This window comes from Cricetulus griseus, chromosome X (genome assembly GCF_003668045.3).
Source record: "Cricetulus griseus strain 17A/GY chromosome X, alternate assembly CriGri-PICRH-1.0, whole genome shotgun sequence".
Taxonomy (NCBI): Eukaryota; Metazoa; Chordata; class Mammalia; order Rodentia; family Cricetidae; genus Cricetulus; species Cricetulus griseus.
Window position 1 is genome coordinate 90,009,916 of NC_048604.1, and position 17,195 is coordinate 90,027,110.

At 38.8% G+C, this 17,195-nt stretch overlaps 1 pseudogene; it reads right to left on the reverse strand.

Annotated features, from left to right (window-relative positions):
• Nucleotides 1–15,284: 15,284 nt before the first annotated feature.
• LOC100769422 lies at nucleotides 15,285–16,409 on the reverse strand (annotated as a pseudogene).
• Nucleotides 16,410–17,195: the final 786 nt, after the last annotated feature.

Here is a 17,195-nt window from a genome sequence, read left to right on the forward strand (position 1 = left end):
TGAGGAGCAGTGGATTGGGGGTGGGCTTGGGGGGAGATGAGAGGGGTGGGAAGGAGAACTGGTTGGAATCTAAAATGAAATTTAAAAGAATAAATAAATAAATAATTGCAAAATGCAAAAAATCCTGTTTCTCATTAACTATGTTTTGGCTCTGGGTTTTTTTTAAACTTTCTTTATTTAATATTCTCCATGGCTGTCTGTGTGGCTGGGTGGCTTGATCATGGTGGCTTCTGCTCCTCTTTTTCTTACTATTCCTCCTTCCCCCTAGATTTCTCTCCCTATTTATTCTCTTTCCATGCCATCCCTGCTTATTTTTCTCTCCTTGCTCTTCAGCTCGACCAATGAGATGCTTTAGACAGGCAATGTAACACAGCTTCACAGAGTTAAACAAATGCAACAGAAAGAATGCAGCACATCTTTGCATCATTAAACAAATATTCCACAGCATAAATGAATGTAACACATCTTGAACTAATATTCCACAACATGATGCAATATTGATGGAGCCAAAGAATATTGTGAAGATACAAAGCAAGAGAAAGACTGAAGTTCCCAATAGCCTGCCTCATAGATGGCTTCTGTGTTTTTCATTTTGATTTAGTGAGAATTGAGGCTGCTGACCATTCCCCAGATGAGACCCTCTGCAACACTTCAAATGTACAATATAACTTGTAGGGAAAAACTTCACATAGTATGGCAGTGGGTAAAAATAGAATTATCTGGCTACTATTAATATTATGTCTACTAATGATTTGTTTGGAAAAGAAATAATTAGTGACTTTTGATATTCTTTAGTTCCTATTGTCAGTATACTCCCTCATTTTTGTTTTACCCACTATCAAAATTTGGTATCATTTCTACAGTTTCAAGGTCATTTGGAGAAGAGAAAGAGGTTCTTTTTTACAATCTGTAATAATAATAGCTTTCTTATGGTCAGTGTAATTGCATAATCCTACTTAAACAATAGTAAATAGCCTCATTAGTATTGAGATCAGGCCTGATTTTGCAATTATTTTCTAATATTTTCATCTCTTTTGATATTCTTAAAATATCAAAGAATTTCTATGGTCCTTCAAATAATCAATGTTACAGGACTATTGTGTTAATTGGCATTGTTTTAGATAAAGCAGCAAGAGGTAAATTCTCAGATTATTATTCACAATTCAGTAGCACATAAGATTATTTTGATAGATCTCTGGGCCATATCTTTTTATGGAACACAGACATGCTGGCTAGTTTTATGCGAACTTGTCACAAGCTAGATTTATCAGAGAGGAATGTGCCTCAATTAAGAAAACACCTCCATAAAATTGGGCTGTCTGTAAACCTGTATAGCATTTTTTAAAATTAGTGATTGTTGGTGGAGGGCCCAGCCCATTGTGGGTGATGCCATCCCCAGGCTGGGGTTCTGGGTTCTATAAGAAAGCAGGCTATGGGGAGTAAGTCAGTAAAGTAAGCAGCACACTCCATGGCCTGTGCATCAGCTCCTGCCTCTAGGTTCCTGCCCTGTTTGAGTTCCTGTCCTGGTTTCTTTCTGTGGCCTGTGATTCAAGGTATGAAAGCCAAATAAACCCTTTCCTCCACAAGTTGCTTTGGACATTGTATTTCATCACAGCAATAGTAACCCCAGCATGGGCACCAAGCTGTTCTTAATAAAATAGAAGCATAGGCTTTTTGAAGAGTGGCGGTTCATGTTTCACCCAGTTGGTACCAGGATTTCTCCCCTCTTTCTTCTTTCTTTCCTCCATTTCTCATTCCCTCATTCCTCTCTGCTCCTCATTTCCCCTCTCCCTCCTGCTTTCTTCCTCTTTTATCTTTTCTTTTTTCCCTCATTTTCATCCTTCCTCTATTCCTCTGTTTTCCTTCCTTTACTCCCTTTTACCTTTTTCTTCCCTCCAAGTCTTTCTCCTACATTCCCCTCTTCTCAACATCTCCCTTTCTCCTTTCTTTTCTCCCTTCTTCCCTGTCTTCCCATCTCCTCTCCTTTTCTCATTTCCCCTGCCTTCTTCTCTCTCTTCTTTTTTCTCAGTGCTGGGGATGAATACAAGGTCCTGTGCATGCTAAGTAAGTGCTCTGCCATTGAGCTACATCTGTATCTCCTGATCATCATCATCATCATCATCATCATCATCATCATCATCATCATCCAAACAACGTTCTTAAATAATAAGTAATAATACCACCCTAGGTATTACTAAAGTTCTTGCCCCTAAATTAATGTTGCTGGATGAACATCGAATATGACACATCTCATTTTTGAAAAGACTTCTTAAAGGGACTCACCAAAAAATTAATGCATCGTTATGTTTTACTGCAGATGCTTTAAAGCACTTGAAAAAGAAACACAGTGGTACAGAGATGACCCTGAAAATTCCATTACTTCCTTCCTTCCACAGCTGATCAGTCCCAACCAAATGATTCATCTCAGATTTTTACTGTCTATGGATTTTTCTAAAATTAAAAACTCCTACAAATGGTTTGTTTTAGCAAAGATTTGACAGCATGTTTCTCATTTCCATTCAGCCTAGTACATTCTAGGAACTCTTGGTTTTGATGGCTCCCATGACAGTGTCTTTCATAAGGTATCATTTTTTCTAGTTCCCTAATGCTGGCTGTTGGAGCTTCCTTTTAAAAATTTGCTATAATAACCAATGCTATAGCAAACTTTCACATTTCATTCTTTCTGGACACAGAAATTTTACTCAAAGCAATTCTCCCTCTCATTACTCATATGTGTGGTCCCAGCTTTTCTACATTGCAAGCTTATTGCACACTTTTCTTGGTTTTGCCAGTCTGATTTGTGTGGAACCATACCTTCCCTACTTTTATTTCTTTATGATTTTTATGATGTTTCCAGGCGGGTCAATCCCAGGTATCCTTCTTTTCAGTGTTACTGGTTATAACATAAGTATATGGCATGCCTAAATAGGGAGTGTTATTAGTTACTTCCTATTGCAGTGGTAATCAAATAATCCACTCAAGAAGGTTACAGACCAGCACACTCATTAAGCCAATAAAACTACAAGAGTTCTTTATTTCATGCTGGTGATTAAGAGTAGGGTAGTTCCTCAGAAAGACTCTTAGTTCCTAAGCTCAGGGCTACAGTGTGTTTAAAGTAAAAAAAAAAACCCACAAATTATCAATCTTAGATTAGGGTTGGAGTAAACTTGCAACATCTGTTTTGGTAGAGCACAGTGGTTGTTTAAGACACAACATGACAATTAATTTTGATTTATAATTCTATCAGTTAGTTTATGTTTAATTTACACAAGCATTAGTTATTTGGGTTAATACATCTGCACTGTGGTCAGGGTCACAGACAATCACAATAATGTTGCCCAGGTGGCAGTGACTGTTGTGGAAGTGAGGACTGAGAATCATCTAAGCCAGTGTTTCTCAACCTTCCTAATGGGACAAGCATTTAACATAGTTCCTCAGATTGTGCTTACCTCCAACCATACAATTACTTTGTTGTTACTTCAAAACTGTAATTTTGCTACTGTTATGAATTGTAATATAAATATCTGATATGCAGGATATCTGATATGTGGCCCCTGTGAAAGGGTCATTTTACTCCCCCCAGGGGTCATGACCCACAGGTTAAAAATGATGGTAAGCAAACACAAGGTGCAATCAGGACAAGATGGCATTACATTTGGCATTTCAACACAATACCCAAATACAAGTGACTTATGGAGGAAAGGCTTTATTTGGGGCTTGCAGTTCAGGGGCTCCTTCCATCATGGTCAGGAAGATATGGCAGCAAGAATGGAAGGAATGACACCTGGACCAAGAGAGGGAATAGAGAACAGCCAGGCTATCAGACCTCATGACCCATTCCGAGTGACATACTTCCTCCATCAAGGCTCCACCTCCTACAGTTTCCGAAACTTTCCCAAAAAAGTGAAACCTACTGGAGACCAACTGTTCAACCACATGATCCTGCTAAGTAAAGGATAAAGTATAGATGTGTGTTTGCCATCTTGGTGCACACTACACATCCCTTTAGGAATCAGACATGTCATGTTGTGCAACAGAGAGGCAGCCTGGAGAATAAGTTTCTATGGCCAGCCTTTCCCAGAGGGTTCACAAAGCAGACACCTAGCCTTCAGTGATATGTCAAGAGCATCAGGCATTGCTGAGGAGATGGCTCAGTCAATAATGTGCTTGCCTTTCAAGAATAAGGACTTGATTTGGATTCCCAGAACACATATACAAAAGTCAGGCATAGTGGCATACATTTGTATTCACAGTATTGGGAAAAAGGTGACAGTTGTATCAATGGGATCCAATGGCCAGTTACCTCAGTTTAATCAGCAAATCTCAAGTTTATCGAGAGACCTTGTTTCTAAAAAACAAGGTTCATGTCTAGAGAAACAATACCTGAGGTTGACGTCTACACATACTCATGAAAGTGTATACTGACATGAACAGACACACGGATGCCCCACACCCCCTATGTCCCCCACACCCTCCATATACTACAGAACATGGACCTTAGAGAGAGCCACAGGCTCATTGGAGGTACTAGTAGAATGGTTCAAATTTGCTGAGCAAGATGTCAGTTCAAAGCTTGAGAAAGCCCATGTGCTTTCTTTGCAAAATCTTTCCTACTGTACACTAGGAAAACTGGCTAGATAGTCAACATTCCAGCATGGAAGAGGAAGAACCCTGAGGTCCCAGCCCTGGTTGAGAAGCTATTGGCAGTTAATGCTTGTTAAAGAGGGGAGAGGCAGTTTTCTCTGGGGGTATGGTCCCAAGTAGGTTGACCATTCTCCAGTGGACTATGTTTTTAGACGTAAGCAACAAAATTGCATCTCTCTCTTTTCTCTCTCTCTTTCCTTCTCTCTCTGTGTAAAAGAGGAGCGAGAGGGAGAGAGGGAGGGAGAGAGGGAGAAAGGTAGATGGAGAGGCAGAAGGAGGAGAGGGAGAGGGAGAGGGAGAGGGAGGAGTTGAAGGAGATTTTGTGTGTTTTTATTGAACTTGAGTGATGGTGTTCCTTACAGGTATAAGCAGCAGTGGTGCTTACTGAGCAGTGACAAAGCCTATCACAATTTGTGACAATAGTTACTAAATATTATGCCCATATGTGGACATTTAATAAAAGGCACTAATTGTGCCTTGCAGTCTGCTATAACAGAAGACTCACTTCCCTAAAAAGAAAAACAAAATAAAAATTGAGGTCCTTAAAGTACAGACCCAGGGAACAGACAATATAATGACTGGGTTGGAAGGAGCTCTACAGCTCTTCTCCAAGCAGGCTTCTATATTGACCTACAGTTGTCAGGGGGGTCAGTGGACACAGCTAAGTGGATATTATAAAATACTTGCTGGTTTTCCCAGTCCTAGAAAGGCATGTATATATTGGCCAGTTGCAGAACCTCCTCATCAACTTAAAATGTTCTTTATCCCCCCTTTCAGCTGATATCAATTTTTCTAGGAGAGCTCCTCACAGTCCTTCCTGGATTGCCAGAGAATGATAATTGTCAAACAAGTCATGCTTAGAAATGGAAAGTCTTTTGATGGCATCAGTAAAAATAGATTGCATGAAATCTCCACATATTAACTTTTAAAGAGGATGTGATCTAAAAAATAAACAAGTATTTGAGATGAAACCTCACAACTTGCTTCAGTACTTGTCACCATATAGCAGAGGCAAAATGCCAGTCATCCAGATCCTATGACCCAGTTCTTACTTTACAGAGTTGAATGAATGAGAAGGAAGAGCCCTTGGAAGTTATTCAGAGCCATAGGATAACTGCTGTGCTTCTGGGCTATTTATTTCAATTCTTCCCAGCACAATTCTCATGTGCAAAATGTCCTCAGATGAATGGGTACACTTTTCATGCAGATGAATGGGAACAGTTTTTCAACTTTTGGCATGCTAATATCTGAGAACCATTATGTTTTAGTCTATAGGATTCCTTACTGGTTGATGGTTACAAAACAACATTCCACCTCTTAATGAAGGAAGACTGACTTATAAAAAGAAATCGACTTTCTATGTTCATACTCAGATATTAGTGCTGCTCTCAACCTAGTTAGACAAGCTGCTTTTTGCTGCAGGAGGTGGTTATTGCAAAGACTTCTAACTGGTGTTGAGATTAAATGGTTGTTGACTGCTCAGTCCTAAAAGGAACTTCTATATCATCCCATCCAAGGCTCAAGAAATATCACAGAAAAAGGAACAGAAAGAATATAGGCACCTGAGGATGGGGAGGAGTATTGTGAAATGTTGTCTCCTTGACATTATATGGTTTTTGTACTCACAAATTATTAGTAGCCGTGGCTATCTGCCGAACACCTGGTTAAAATCAAGCAGTCAACATTCCAGCATGAATAGGGGAAGGGCTCATCAGGCCCCACTCCTAGCTAAGTGTATTTTGACTTTTGATGGCTTCTGGAGGTTGGATAGTTTTTTTCCAGGGATACAACTACTGGTTAGTTACATATACTTTAGTAAATAGTTCACCACTAATGCTCATGCAACCAACTCTAACTCAGTCAGTCACAAACAGAGAAATGAAAGTGGGCAGCAGGGAACTTGGGAGAGGAAAGGTTTCCAAAGGAGCAGGTTGAGATAAAAGAGAGTAATAGAGAATAAATATTATCAAAATATATTATATATGTGGAATTTTAGATAATAAAAAGATGAAAAACACAAGCTTTCTAAAATTTGAAAGCATTTTTTTCTAAAATTATATATATATATATATATATATATATATATGAGAATTATCTATATCTATAATTATATATAAGGTTTTTAAAACATTTATTGTACAGCCCGACTGCAGTTCTCCCCCACCTTATCTCCTCCTATTCCTCACCTCACCCACACCTGCCCTCTGTCCCTCTAATCCACACCTCCATTGCTGTTCAGAAAAAGGCGTGTCTCTGATGGATATAAACAAAGCATAGCATATCTAGCTTCATTAATACTAAGCACTTCTCCTTGTATTAAGGCTGGGCAATAAAACCCAGTAAAAAGAATAGGGTCCCAAAAGCAAGGCAAAGCATTAGAGATAGCCCTGTTCCCACTGTTAGAAGTCCTACAAGAAGACTAAGCTACACAAATGTCCCATATATGTAGAGGGCCTATGTCAGTCCCATTCAGGCTCCCTGGTTGTCAGTTCAGATGCAGTGAGCTCCCATGAGCCCAGTTAGTTGATTCTATGGGTTTTCTTGTGATGTCCTTGACCCCGAACCCTCTGGCTCATAAAATACTTTCTCTTTTCTGCAGGATTCTCAGAGCTTGACCTAATGTTTGGCTGTGGTTCTCTGCATCCATTTCCATCAGTTGCTGTATAAATCTTTTCTCACAATTGGGGTATACACCAATCTATGGGTATAGCAGAATATCCTTAGGTATCATTTCATTAACATTTTGTTTTTCTCCAGTCATGTTTTATTCTATCTGAGGTCTCCAGGTCATCCATCCTAAGAGTTCTGGCACTTCAGGCAGTGTCAGGGGTGAGCTCACTCTCGTGGCATGGATCTCAGGCCAGACCAGTCATTGATTGGCCCCCTCAACCTTTGTACCACCTTTACCCCAGCACATCCCATAGGCAGTAAAGACTGTAGGTTGAAGGTTATATGGATGGATTGGTGTTACAATCTCTCCACTAGAAGACTTTCCTGGTCACAAGAGATGGCCAGTTCAGACTAGATATCCACTATTTCTTGAAGTCTTAGCTGGGGTCATTCTTGTAGATTCTTGGGAATTTCACTTGCAGGTTTCTAACTGATCCCAAAATGATCTCCCCTTTCTAGTAATCTCTTTTAGTACTTCTTCTCTCTATGGCCCAACCTGTTCTCTCATGTAACCATCCCCACCTGCTCACAGTCCACCCACAAAAATCTCTTCTATTTTCCCTTCCAAGGGAGTTCTTAGTAGCATCCCCCACTTGAGCCTAAGTTTTCTGGCACATCAGGTCCCACTGCCCTTGAACCACAAATAAACACAGAGACACTGTATTAGCTATAAACTGTTGGCTGGTGGCTAGGGATTCTTATTGGCTAGGTCTGTTCTAATTATTAACCCATACCTACTAATCTATGTATTTCCTCATGATCTTGGCTTACCAGAGTAGGGTCTAGCCCATCCTATCTTCCCAGGCTCACATGGCATCTCTGTCTGCCTATGTTTCCCAGAATTCTCCTCATCTCTTAGCTCTGCCTATACTTCCTACCTGACCAATCAGTGTTTTATTCATCAAGCAATAAGAGAAACATGTATGCAGAAGGGCAACCCCCATCATCCTTTTCTTGTTACCTATCCTCTCTGGGTCTGTGGATTATAGCATAGTTATCATTTTCTTTGCAGCTAATATCTACTTATAAGTGAGTACATACCATGTTTATCTTTCTGGGTCTGGGTTACCTGACTTAGGATTATTGTTTTCTAGTTCCATCCCTTTGTCTGCAAATTTCATAATGTCATTGTTTTTAATAGCTGTGTAATACTCCATTGTATAAATGTTCCATATTTTCTTTGTCTCTTCTTTGGTAGAGGGACATCTAGATTGTTTTCAGTTCCTGGTTATTATGAATAAAGCTTCTATGAACATAGTTGAGCAAATTTCTTTGTGGTATGATAGTGTATCCTTTGGATATATTCCCAAGAGTGGTATTTCTGGGTCTTGAGGTATACTGATTCCCAATTTTCTGAGAAACCACCATATTGATTTCCAAAGTGGCTGTACAAGTTTGCACTCCTACCAGCGATGGAAGAGTATTCCCCTTGTTCCATATCTTCTCCACCATGAGCTGTTACTTGTGTTTTTGATATTAGCCATTCATTATGACTTGTGTAAGATGGAATGTCAGAGTCATTTTTATTTGCATTTCCCTGATGGCTAAGGAGTTTGAACCTATAGAAGTGAAATGTTTCTCTGTCATTTGAGATTTCTCCATTGAGAAATATGTTTAGATCTGTGCCCCATTTTAATTGGGTTATTTGGTTTTTGGATATCTAGTTTCTTTAGGTTTGTTTAATATAGTTTGGATATCAGCCTTTTGTCAGATGTGAAATTGGCAAAAATCTTTTTTCATTCTGTAGGCTGATGTTTTTTGTCCTGTTGATGTTGTCCTTTGTCTTACAGAAACTGTTGTTTCATGATGTTCCATTCATTAATTGTTGCTTAGTGTCTGGACTGTTCGTGTTCAGGAAGTTGTTTCCTGTGCCAATGCATTCAAGACTATTCCCTACTTTCTCTTCTATTAGGTTCAGGCTAACTGCTTTTATTTTGAGGTCTTTGATCCACTTGGACTTGAGTTTTGGGCAGGGTGATAGATATGGATCTATTTTCATTTGTCTACATGCTGACAGCCAGTTTCACCAGCACCGTTTGTTGGAGATGCTTTCTGTTTTCCATTCTGTAATTTTTTCCTTCTTTGTCAAAAATCAGGTATCCATAGGTGTTCAGATTTATGTCTAGGCCTTCAATTTGATTCCATTCATCCACCTGTCTGTTTTTATGCAAATACCACAGTTTTTTATTCCTAGAGCTCTGTAGAAGAGCTTGGAATGAGGGATAGTGATACCTCCAGAAGCTCTTTTATTGTACCATTTATGTATATGAAAAGTTTTGTGCTCAACAATTACACCACATTACAAAGAACATTGGCATAGTTCTTTGTCTTAGATTTGACAGTCCTGAGAATTGCAGCTCCTACTTATTCCTCTCTTCAAACTTGTCAGATATCAAGCTGGAGGCCATGTGAGTTGTTAGAATGTTGTGGGAATTTTGATGTCTGAGGTACATGGGGGGTGCCATAGATAAGTTCAACATCCCTCCAAATGGATGGAAGGAAAGTTACTGTGTTGTCGGGATTCTGGGGACAGATAAAGTTTGAGGCTGAGGTCTTCAGGATCTGTGCCAATGTTCTTGGAACTGAAACATCAGTATTAATGAAGAATAAAAAGAGGATTGTGCTCCCAGGGTGGTGTACCTTACTGCCACTGCCCTCCTGGACAGTCACACAATAATGCATTTTATTTTGACCTCAGCCTTCTGCAGCAATCAGAGCTTTAAAGACAGTTTGCCTGTTGTGGGAAATTATAAATGGTTACCTTTGTATTTGTGAAGCAGAAAGCATGCAGTTGCTCCAAGATATTTTGTTAGGTTAAATGGAGAACAAGGAAGACAGCATAACTAAGCAACAGAGGATTAGGATCTGTTGGAGGCTACTTCAGTGCAGGTGTGGGCTCAGAGAATGCACAAATGATGGAGAATTTGTCTTTCCCATCTCCTCTCTCTCTCTCTCTCTCTCTCTCTCTCTCTCTCTCTTCTCTCTGTGTGTGTGTGTGTGTGTGTGTGTGTGTGTGTGTGTGTGTGTGTGTGTATGTGTCGGGGAAGGTGGCCTTTTTGTGTTCAAAATAAGAAATCTGTCACATAATTGTAGCCCTAAAAATAGGAATATGAAACTGTTGGCATTACCAGAAAAATATAGTTCATAAACTGCTTCTCAGACTAGATTCAAAAGCACAGTGATACACCTTTTGTTGTATGGCTGCTGTATTATCTACAATGTCATAAGAAATTAGGGTTTGTCAATCAGGAATCAAGAAAGAGGCTGTAGCATTCTCATCCCCAAGATGCTGGGTATTTATTATTTCATTCTATTTTTATGTAGATTTAATGTGTGTGGTGCATGTACACATTTATATGGGTATGTATGTAAGCATATGGTTCAGTTGCACGTGCACATGTGTGTACACAGACGTGAAGGCAAGAGGTTCATATATGGTATCCTCCTTGAATGCTCTTCAACTTATGCTTTCAGACAGTGTCTCTCATGGAACCTGCAGTTTACTGATTCAGCTAGGCTGGTTGATCAGCAAGCCCCATGGTTACCTGTAAAGAGATGTTTCCCCCCCACCCCCATCCCTGTCTACCAGATCCTGAATAACCACTCAGAGGCTTAATATTAATTGCAAACAGTTTGGCTTATTAGCACAGGCTCATTATTAACTAGCTCTTACATCTAAATTAACCTGTTTCTATTAGTCTATATTTTACTATAAGGCTAGTGGCTTGTTACCTCACATCTTTCTTCCCTGGTGGCTGCTGGCATCTCCATGACTCCGCCCTTCTTCTCTCTGTATCTTTGCTTGAATTTCCTGCCTGGCTCTATTTTGTTTGGCTATTGTCAAAATCACCTTCTTTATTACCCAATGGTAATGAAAAATATTCACAGTAAACAAAAAGATATCCCACATCATTTCTTCCTTTCTGTCTAATCAAAAAGGAAGGCTTTAACTTTAACATTGTAAAATTACATATAAAAAAACAGGTATCAAGGAGGAATTACAGTTATAATACTTAGTCTATCTGTATTTGACAAAATTAAAGAAAATATTCTATCTATCCTATCTTTGTGAGTTTGAAATTTCACATCAAATTTACATTTATCATAATTATAGAAAACTATAATTATAACTATCTAGTCTTCAACTCCATCAAGGACCCTAGAGGGATATAATATTATCTTAGTAAACAGGAAGTACATTGTAAACAACTTTCAAAACTCTAGAAATGACGGAGACATCTTGTTGCCTGTATAGTCACCCAAAGTTCTTCTGGAACATTGAAGCATCCATCTTCAGCCTATAGGCCTAAAATGTCTGGCAGATTTCTCAGTGAAGCAGGAAATTTGAAAATGTCCCACTTATATTAGAAGTTTGTTGGTCATTTTTATTTATGTCCTGCAGAATGTCTGCCAGACTCTTCCATGAAACAGGAATCCTGAAGGACTGTCCCATCTTGTTTTGGCAAGTTCAGCAGTTACTTTTCTATGGGTCCTGTGTGTCCTGTCCAGTTTATAGAGCATACAGTCAAGCAATCCAGGCAAGAACAGTTTCTTGCCCTAATGGCTAGACTTGCCACACTGAGGGCAAAATCCATAAGGAGCTTCTTTGATGCCTATTATCCTCTGTAATTGGTGCTGCCAGGAACAGACATGTCTTACTGTCGACAAAAATCTTAAGTTCTTAAAACATCATAAATGCTATACTCTGTAGGTCTTTGAAGTGTTTGGAGATTGCCCATCTGTCTGAAATACATATCTGTATAACTAAAAACCCTAACTAACATGACTATAAGTTTGACTATTATAGATGACTATTAATTTTTATTTCTTAACTATACATTACATTTTTAAATGAGCTGCATAAATATAATACTTTAGACAAGAGTAGAAATATACATATACATTTGTATCATTATACAAAAAATCCTTTAAAAAGAATAGAAACATATATGTACAGTGTAACAAAATTAATTTTAGAGTTTATCACTATACCAAAATTCATGACAATGCAAAATATCTGAGATTAATAGCTGTCTTTTTGTTTTTTTGGTTTTTCGAGACAGGGTTTCTCTGTGTAGGTTTGGAGCCTATCCTCGCACTCACAGAGATCCACCTGCCTCTGCCTCCTGAGTGCTGGGATTAAAGGCGTGCGCCACCAACGCCCGGCAATAGTTGTCTTTTTATCCCATATTCCTATATTCTCCTAAATGTAACAAACATTCATAATCCACCAAATAACCGAAGACCACCAATACTCTTCAACTCTTGGGAATGTGAACATCATTTTCACCAAATTTCTTCCTACTGACTGTGAACAAAGTATCCTTATGGTCCCTTATAAAATTTGAGATAATGGCCAAGTCCTGGCAAGACCAGTTATAACTTTTGTTGATACATATAACCTGTCCAGGTTCAGGATGTCTCCCTTGATCCAAGCTGGTCCATCTTAACCTGAAACAAATCCCCAGCCTATATGTCCTGCCTGGCTACTGGCCAATCAGCATTTATCCATCAACCAATAAGAGAAACAAATGTTCACAGCATATAGAAGGGCATCCCCCATCACTTCTGTTTTAAAGTTAAGGAACTTTAAAAATATTTGGGCTGGTATATTTTATCAGTTTCTCAATCCCATGTCTTTCAGCAGCTGTTATGTGCTTGTCAGTCATCAAAAGAATTCAAAACCAACATAGTAACATATAGGATCCAAAAACTCTGTATTTCCCATCTTATGTGGCTTTTTTTTCTGTTGTATTATTTTTATTTTTACTCTCTCTTTAAAGTCTTTATTTTATTTTTAAAACTTTATTTCTTTTTATAACTCCCTATACACATTTTTTTTTCTTTCTTAAGCCTACACACGCTATAAAACATACTGGAATCTGTTTAGAGGTAATTTTTTTTTGGTCAGGATCTTTTATACTGTGTATCTTTTAGCCTCTTTTTTGGTCTGTATGAGCAAATGCTTAATCCACAACACATCACAGGGCCAATTAGCCTCTCGATACTGAGGCCTGTGTGAGACTGTAGAAACCTACCCAATGGTTAGCTCATGGTGGCTGGTAGTCAGCTCCATCTTGCATCAGCACTTCTCTGTGTTGCTGCTGGCATGCGACTGTGAGACTAGGAAGTGCAATGCAGCTGTGCATTTAGAACCCTTTCATTTTGATTTCTCAAGCTTTATGGAAATGCAAGAGCCTCAGGTTAGTATGTCACTTTTAACCAGATATTTCTTCCTTGCCTCCTTTACATTCATTTACAACAACTGCTTCATTATATGTAATTTTACTATGTTAAAATTAAAACCTTCCTTTTTGATTAGACATAAATGGGAAAATGATTTGGAATGTCTTTCTGTATGTTGTGAATATATTTTACTACCATTGGTTAATAAAGATGGAGATTTGTCCAATAGTTAGGCAGAATAGAGGCAAGTGGGAAATCTAAACAGAGATACTATGTAAAAGAAGGTGGAGTCAGGCAAACACCATCCAGTGGCCTAAGGAGAAAGGTGTCTGAGCATCACTGGTAAGCCATCGGCCATGTGGATATACACAAATTTACAGAAAGTAGAATGATGGAGGCCATCCTGGGCTACATGAGTTTCTCTCTCCATAAACACACACAGAAGTGATTAAAGACTGTTGTTGGAAATGTTTTGGAAATCTGTAGTAGTAACAGTTATACAACTGTGTAAATTGTTTACTTAGAAATGGTTAAAACAAAATATTGTTATATACTAGTTAATGACAGAAAAACATGCTAAGAAACATTTCATTATGTGCTTTTTTGTCATTGAGTGAGCATCATATTTGCACCATCACAGTACCACACCTTGATGGATGAAGTCTGTCATTGATGAAAACATTGTTATGCATGACTGTATATTTATATTATATGCATCTCACAATAATTTAAAAAGTCAAAATCTTTATATGGAATAATATGGTTCAATGTTTATCATGACTGTTCTGGTTTTGTTGTTGTTTTGTTGAGTGTGGAAGACTGTGTGTATGCAGGTATGATTGCCTGTGTGTACATGTGGAGGCCAGAGATTGGGTTTGTGTGTCTTCCTTTATTGTTGTTCATACATGTCTGTGTACCGTGTATGTGTCTGGTACCTGTGTAGGCCAAAAGAAAGAATATGATTTCCTGAACTGGCATTGCAAATAGTTATAAGCTGCCATGTGGGTGCTGGGAATTGTGCTGGCTCCTGTATAAGAGCAGTCAGTGCTCTTAACAACTTGAGTCATCCCTCCAGCCCCTCTCCACATTCTTTTTTTTAACTTTTGAGATATTTTTTCATTTGAATGTAATCTTAATGCTATTAAATTCACAAATATGCTATTTTTATTACCCAATTCTAATTATCTAAAACACACATTGCAAACATACAAATATCTATTCTCTCCATGTGTCAGTGCCCATTCATCATAGATTTGGAAATGGGGAGAATAGATTCCCCTTAAATTGCAAGTCAGTAAGTGTTTCTTTACAGTTAACTTTAGCAAAATTCATACAAAATAGTAATTAACAATGATCTTCTTTACTTGTTAACTCACATGGAAACACCTTCAAAACTGCATTTTTGTTAGTTTCTGTACTAAAATGTAGAAAAACACAAATATTGAAAAGTTAAAAATTCCTTAATTTTTATTCCTGGTACCACTACCACAATTTACAGGGCAATATACCTGATGTAATGAAAAGAAAAAGAAAAAGACAAAGCTACAACAGATAAAAGACCTCAGGAATGTACATCTAATTGACACTACATTGCATTAATCAATAGCTGCACTTTTTGCAAACTGTGGCTATGACAGTCCTGAACAAGAAGGGTTTCCTGTTTAAGCTGCAGTAACTTTTCTTTTCTGACTATGGATCATCATTGCTCCTGTGGCAGATTTTTACAGTTCCTCTAATGCATTTAGGATGACTGTCTCAAAGTAACCTGCAGCTTTCCTGACAACTCCTTGCTCTCTCTACTGCTAAGAACTGTAGCCCTTTTCTGCTGTATTTTAAAACGTTCTGCTACCATATCCACCACTTCCACCACCAAATCCATAGCCAACACCATAGGGACTACCTGAGCTTCTACCACCAAAACTGCCCCCTTTCATGGGTCCATAATTTGATTGCTGTTGTCCACTATAATTTCCAAAGTCATTATATTTCCCACCACCATCATAGTTACCTCCACCAAAATTTCCTCCTTCATTGTAACCATTATATCCTCCTCCTCCACCACCATATCCACCACCTTGGTTTCCATATCCTGGTCCACCACCACCATAGCCTCCACTACTACTGTAACCAGGACGTCCACCATAGTTGCCACCATCACCTCCAAATCCATTATATCCACCATCACCACCTCCATAACTACCTCTGATGCCACCACCTCCACCACTATAGCCTCCTCTTCCGCCAAAGTTTCCACCATGACCAAAATCACCTCCACCACCTCCAAAGTTTCCTTCACAACCCGTAAAGTTGCCAGATCCACCTCCACGACCTCTGAGATTCGGCAGACTGGATCTCTTGTTTAGAAAGGGCCTTTTTCACTTCACAGTTATGCCCATTAATAGTGTGATATTTCTGAACAACAATTTTATCAACTTTGTCATGATCATCAAAAGTTACAAAAGCAAACCCTCGCTTTTTTTCCATTCTGCCTGTCTTCCATAACTTCTATGGTTTCAATCTTGCCATACTTTTCAAAGTAGTCTCTCAGGTTGTATTCTTCTGTGTCTTCTTTAATACCACCAACAAAAATTTTCTTCACTGTTAAATGGATGCCAGGCTTTACAGAACCCTCTCTGGAAACAGCTCTCTTTGGTTCCACCACACGCCCATCAAACTTGTGTGACTGAGCACACAATGCAGCATCTACCTCTTCAACACAAGAGTTAGGTCACAAAACCAAAGCCCCTGGAACGTTTTGTTTGGGGGTCTCTCATTACCACACAGTCTGTAAGTGGGCCCCATTTCTCAAAATGTTCACTTAAGCTATCATCTGTGGTTTCAAAGCTCAGACCACCAATAAACAGCTTCCTCAACTGTTCTGGTTCCTTTGGATCATGGCCCTCCATTTTGAGACCCTCTTCCAACTCGAGTTCAGTCTCCACATTCTTTTTTGACAAAGGATCTCTCACTGAAGCTAGAGTTCACTGATTGGCTAGACTAGATAATCAATGAGCCTCAGAGATCCCTCTTTCTCTGCTTCCCCAGTTATTGAGATTGTAAGAACCTGCCACCATGTCTGTTTTTTTTTTCTTACATGGATAGTTGGGAATGCAAACTCAGGTCCTCATGCTTTTACAGCAAAGACTGTACCACTCAGCCTTCTCCTCAGCCCTGATAGTGACTGGATTTTTAAATAGCATTCTAGTGTAGGTAATAAAGTTACAGATCACTATGCATACAAGGCCAAATTAGAGTTTTTCATTTTGCCTAGCAACAAAGAGTATACTAATGCCTGAGAAAGACTCTTGGTGCTGGAGCTCAGGGATATGGAATTTTAAAAGGCAAACTCCACAGTGACATCAATTTTAGATGAGGGTCAGAGTAACCTTGCAACATTTGTTTTGGCAGAACATAGTAGTTATATCAGATATAATATGTCAATTTTGATCTGAACTTTTTCAGTTATTTTAGTTTATGTTGAGTTTGTATAGACATAATTATTTGGGTTAATGTATGTGGACCATAGTCAGGGTCATGGAAATCCCAAAAGTTGTTGATAAGGTGGGTGTAGCTGTGGGGGGGTGATAGAGGGCTGTGAAGTGTCTAAGCAGACAGAAAGTAGAGTTAGGACAAGATGGCATTACCTTAGTCACTTCAATACAATGCTTATCTGTAAAAGGAATACAACTGGACTG